Source organism: Eriocheir sinensis, chromosome 61 (assembly GCF_024679095.1).
Source record: "Eriocheir sinensis breed Jianghai 21 chromosome 61, ASM2467909v1, whole genome shotgun sequence".
NCBI lineage: Eukaryota > Metazoa > Arthropoda > Malacostraca > Decapoda > Varunidae > Eriocheir > Eriocheir sinensis.
The window spans coordinates 725,342-731,670 of record NC_066569.1 but is presented as its reverse complement, the minus strand read 5'-3'; the positions used below and the strand labels follow the sequence as shown (position 1 = coordinate 731,670).

General features: G+C 43.4%; 1 pseudogene; it reads left to right on the top strand.

Moving 5' to 3' along the window:
* Positions 1-6,329, top strand: part of LOC126985996 (cullin-5-like) — a 36,248-nt pseudogene that overhangs the window by 27,123 nt on the left and 2,796 nt on the right.

Below are 6,329 nucleotides of genomic sequence, written 5' to 3'. Positions count from 1 at the left end.
ACAGAGAACGGCAACAAAAATGGCACCTAGTCTGAGCGACCTGCCTTATGAAGAAAGATTGCTGAGGCTGAACCTCCTTACACTGGAAATTAGAAGAGAAAGAGGAGATTTAATAGCGGTGTATAGGGTGATGAATGGTTTAGAGAAATTGGATAGAGATGACCTTTTGATAAGAGAAGAGAGAAACTTAGGAGGAAATGGGAAACTGTTGAGAAAAGGAATTTGTAGAAGAGACACCTAGAAGAACAGCTTCCCGCAGAGATGTGTGAGGGCCTGGAATGGGCTGGAGAGGGAAGTGGTACAGGCGAAGTCAACAAGCGCATTTAAGGCCAAATTAGACGGAAGTTCCTGTAAATCACAACTAGGTAAATACAACTAGGTAGATACAACTAGGTAAATACAACTAGGTAGATACACACCTCTTCACACTCTCCCTTGCCCCCAGACAACCTCAACCTTAAGATCCTCAATGCGGGTGCGTGGGCGCGAGGCGGTGACCGTGTGGCCGTCAGCTTGCCCATGGAGCTGGAGGACTTTATCCCTGAGGTGGAGGACTTCTACCGCAAGAAACACTCCGGCCGCAAGCTCCAGTGGCACCACCACATGTCCAACGGCACTGTACGTGGGGGTGATGAGGGGGTGGTGGTGTGTGGAGGTGGTGCGGGATATACTCATTTATCTTTTTTTCTTTCATTATTTCTACGGAGCTGTTATTTTTTCCTACCGTTGTTATGGGTTGGTGGGTGTTGGTGTTTACATCTTCTCTCTTTACCTCTTCTTCTTTCTATTTTATTTCTTTTTATGCTCCTCTCTTTTTTTTTTACTTCTGTATTGTTGTTGGTGGTGATGGTGTTGTGTTCATCATGGTAGTGATAATTTATGAACTTAATTTTTTTCCTCCCATTTCTGCAATATTTTTTTCTTTTTTTTTCTCTTATTTCATCCCTCTTTCTCCCCTGATGCTCTTTTCATTTCTATCTGTCTCACAACTTACCTTCCTGTTCTTTCTCTGCCACTTTCTGTATCTCACATTCTGTACTTTCTCTCCATCTTTCCCTTGCTTAACCTGGTAGCAGCGGGGATCATGTTTCTTAATGGTCCCTCTAAGTGAGAAAAATGAGAAAAAATCACCCCTCACACAAACCATTTCATAATATATATCAAAGCATTTGTGACCAGTTTATGTATCATCGATTTTGGGGGGGGGTTTATATCATGGCACAAATTTGGCCCGTTGCTGCTACACGGTAAAGCCACAAATTTGGCCCGTTGCTGCTACACGGTAAAGCCACAAATTTGGCCCGTTGCTGCTACACAGTAAAGCCACAAATTTGGCCCGTTGCTGCTACACGGTAAAGCCACAAATTTGGCCCGTTGCTGCTACCAGGTTAATCTCTATTTGTGGTATAGTGGTTAGCATGTCTAGCTACATGGGCCTGGGTTTGAATACTGGCCAGTCGGTGCTCACCTCACCTAACTGTTCATCCTCCCTTTTGGGTAGGTTGATAAATAGGTTCATGAGGAAACCTGGGGAATGTAAACTGTGGTAACCCAAGTGTTGTAATTGCCCTGTGTCCCGGGGTGATGGGGGAATGGGCTTTCACACACCATAGGCTCAAGGGTCAATGGAACAGACATGAGCACCAAGGCCACACCCAACCACATCATATGCCCCAAACATTACCTTACCTTTTATCTCACCAAGGCCACACCCAACCACATCATATGCCCCAAACATTACCTTACCTTTTATCTCACCAAGGCCACACCCAGCCACATCATATGCCCCAAACTTTACCTTACCTCTTATCTTCTCTTCATGTAATCCTTTTCGGTTTCTCTCCTCTCGCTCTCCCACCACTAATTTATTTCTCCCTTCCACCCCTCAGATCACCTTCGCCAACAACATGGGACGGTTTGACTTGGACGTCACCACCTTCCAAATGGCTGTAATGTTTGCCTGGAACCAGCGGCCACATGACAGGATATCCTTTGACAACTTGCGTCTTGCCACTGAGCTGCCCGACCCTGAGCTACGGCGCACGCTATGGGTACGTGTGGGTGTGGGTGTGGGAGGGTGATGGGTGGGCATGGGTGTGTGGGTGGGTGTTTTTTTGTTTAAACGTTCAGTGTATTTTCTTTATGTGTTCATTTTTTTGCCTTTGTGATTTGAATTAGTACTATTGCATTACAAATTTCAGACACACACACAAACACACACACACACACACATGTTGTCTCGTGCTAAATAGATAATCTTAAAGTGGCGTTGAGTGGACGTTCTAATGTACAGTCGCAAGCAGGAGTGATGTCGCACTTTTCAAAAGGTTTCATTTGGTATCAACAGCTGCATTCGCAAACTATAAATAATCAATTTTTAACACTTCTCAGAGTAATAAATTACATGGCACCATAGTTATCCCTATTCTTATTACTTCTTTATCATGGTACTACAGAAAAAGTCAGAACATTTATTTCTCTGTTAGCGTGAAGTAAATACAGTCGCCTCTCGAGTAACGCGAGGGTTATGTTCCTGGTGTGGGATCCAGAAAGATTTTGCAAAGTTACTGATTTTTTAGCCCTCGTATAGGCAACGTACGCTACCGCTGCATAGCGAGTTATGTGTGAATCCAGAAAGTTTTAAGTAAGGAGATAGGATCGCGTTGATTGGCCAGAATCTACATAACCAGCTATGACGTCATAAGACTCGTCAGCGAATCACAAGGGTGTTTTCAGAACCGTCAGCCAATGGTAAGGCAGCCGCCTTCAGCTGTGGGTTCAAAACAACCCGTTCTCTTTTCCCATTTTCTTCCTTTTTCCATCATAATAAGACACAATGGCTATTTATAACATTTCTAAGACCATATTTACTTTATTCCCCCTTTTTACATCTACGTGGTAAAGACGTTTACGTTGAAATTAAAGGTTTAAAAAAAATTTAAGGTAAACTGTACTAAATTGTAATCTGGGAACATTTCGTTGTTTGCTTCACATATATAGTTAGTCTGTCGGCTCCCAATTCATGTGCTGTCACCCGACAAAGGCCCATGGTCCCTCCACAGAGGGACAGATCTAGAGATGGATGGATGAATGGATGAGGAGGAGGTAGGAAGATGAATAAAGAGAAAGGAAGGAAGAATAGAAGGGAGGAGGGAGGTCTGGCAGTCCCCCGGGCGTCAGTGTTGCTGGGAAAACGTATCGTACCGTCAACACTTCTCCTGCCTCTCAAAGTGTGTATATCTTGTTTCCAACACTAATATGTCAGCAAATGCTACATTCAGCTATAATCGTCCATTTCTTTGTTGAAAAAAGTATTAATAATAACGCTATTAACGCAGATCGAATGCATTTAGTAAGCTACATGACCTACCGGGGTATCTGTAAGTTACTGCATACTTTACAGAATCTGTAACCTTTCTGGATCCGTCGTACGTTACGAAACATTTCTGGATCCACCGGTAGCGTACAATGTTACGTAAGCTGACTTACTGAATTGTAACTCGTTTCTGGATCCCACACCTGGAGATGTCGCATTATGTAAAATAGCGTTATTTAAACATAATTTCCCCATAGGAAACAATGGTAATAGGGGGAGTTATGTTCCTGGACACTGGGAAAGTCTGCCTATTTTGGGGATTTTGTTACTCTAACCTTAAAAAAAAACATTATTAATACATGAGTAGGTCACGGAAACAACAAAACACACGTTCTCATTTTATTTAAATTTGTTCTTCACCTGCATCAGCCACTGTCCCTCCTCACCCCGCGCCCCCGTCACCAGCCGCTCCCTTCACCTCCGCCACTCCGCCTCACTTGCCTCCTTCCTCTTCCTTTGACTACCCATGCTATTGGTGACAAAGATAACTCCTTTAAGTTAAAGTTTTCTAAAGAAAGAATTGCTACATTACATTTGTAAGTCACTGACACACCAAAAACATTCACACTCACCACCATCACTTTGTTGATGCGTCACTGGTCGTCGTCGTCTGCCGAATGAGGAGGTGGAAGGACGGGGTGAGGAGGGAGGAGGGAGAGCGGGGTGAGGATTCAGGAGACGACGACAACGACGACGACCAGTAACGCATCAACAAAATAAGTTTGTGCGTGTGTTAATAAAACATACGGTTTAACTAACAAATGTTTATTCTCTCTCTCTCTCTCTCTCTCTCTCTCTCTCTCTCTCTCTCTCTCTCTCACACACACACACACACACACACACACACACACACACACACACACACACACACACACACTGACGCAATTGTGTGTGTGTGTGTGTGTGAGTGTGTAATTCACCTCTTGGTCTGCTGCGGGTCTCTCTCGAGACAGCCAGTCGTTCCCCTACGGAAGAGCACAGAGCTCATTGTACTGATCTTTGGGTAGGACTGAGACCACTCACACACAACACACCGCGACAACGAGGTCACAACTCCTTGCCTGACGTCACGTACCTACTCACTGCTAGGTGAACAGGGGCTACACGTGAAAGAAGATAAACCCAACTTATCTTCACTCAGCCGGGGAATTGAAACCCGGGCCTTCTGGTTGTGAGGCAGATGCTCTATCCACTGAGCTACCATGTGTGTGTGTGTGTGTGTGTGTGTGTGTGAGAGAGAGAGAGAGAGAGAGAGAGAGAGAGAGAGAGAGAGAGCACGTGTGCAAACTTTAAACCCCTTAGCAACCACTATGACGCTGGCGTCATATAATTTTTTCTGATGTGGGCGACGATCATGACGCCAGCGCCGGAGAGCGAGAAGCTCTCTGGAAATTGAATGGCACGCGTAACTGTGTATATGCCGATGTGAAGTAACTAACTGGCACCTCTTTTGCCCCTTAGACAACTCTGTGCTAAAAATAGTCTTCAATTCCTGCCTGCGCATCATGGCATCTGCAGAGCGATTATGTTCCCTCAGCCAATCTGTTTTGGCGGTCTTCCTTTAGTTTTGGCTTGTTGTGTGCGTGCTGACCGTAGTCTTGACACCTCCACTGATTTACCTGATGTTCTTGATTAACCAAAATCTTGTTCATGGAATTCCAGCCAAATGTGACAACCTAGAAAGAAACTAATTTCACAGCAGGGTGCACCAGAAAATTTTCTATAGAACATCTTTTATGACTTTATCTCAGTTTAGAAGTGTATTTTTCGATGACTTTTGCGTCATGTTGTATCTCCCGAGAAAAACTTTTGCAGTTCTGAGGGTTTAAGGAAGCAGTGTTAACAATTTATTTCCATCTTGATCCAGTGGATCGTAGATAAATAACATGATAATGATCAAAGTGATAACAACATTCATTATAGAATGAGCTTGGGTATGCATTAACTAATGTTCATTGCATATTATGTAGAGTTTATTTATTACTCTTTCCTGGTATTGTCGGAGGCAAAGGTTTTTTCGTCGCAGAAGACGACCTTCTCCCAAAACGATGCCTCTGCTGGTAGATATTCTAGCGCAAAGCCAAGGCACTCCTCCCTGTTTCTCTGCATGAGGAAAAGCTAGGTGGGGGGCGTCCAGTGATGCAGGCCAGCTTCATGAAGCCTCCTCCTCACTGTGTGCACTCCTACATTGACTTGGGTGTTTCTTTTTATCTTGACTGCCGTCGTGAGAGGGTTTTGGGTGGCTGAGTAAATGATGGAGTCGCCTTCTTGCCGGGTGGTGTGATGAGGGCCTCCACATCTTGTATTTTCTAAACTTTCAGTCTCTTCATATCTCCTTTTCCATTGTTGAACTGTTCTTTTACTAATCTTCATTATCCAGGCTATTTTCTTTGTTGACATGTTAGCATTGGCCAAATCAATAATGGTTTGTTGCTGATCGACAGTTGTCTCCTTCCTGCGAGGAAGCGCCTTGGTGCCGTGTGCAAAATGGAGTCGTGTGCATTCAGCCGTCAGTCTTGGTCAAGTGAGCGTTTGTGAGTGCGTGTTAATTTATCATTATTTAGGTCATTATTTAGGATTATGAAAATGATGCAAAAATAAGTGATTTTTTTATTAGAATGTTCTCATGATTTGAGTATAACCTTGGAAAATAGTTATTATTTACTTTTAACCTATATATAACTAGGAACTGTTGTTGACTAATTTCCAAGTGAACGATATTCTGCTTGTCAAAAAATTTTGTCCGTTACTTGTAAAACGACGTGATTTGATGGTTGTTTCTCATTTTAAAGTGTATATTAAGTTGATTTGGAACAATAATGAGCAATAACAGTGATAGGAAGTGCCTCAACATTAGATTTGAAATGAATTTGAAAGGTTGTCATATTCTAGTTCGTGAACGAAAATCAACGTAAGGTGCAACATCACTCTTGCTCGCGACTGTACCGTTGTG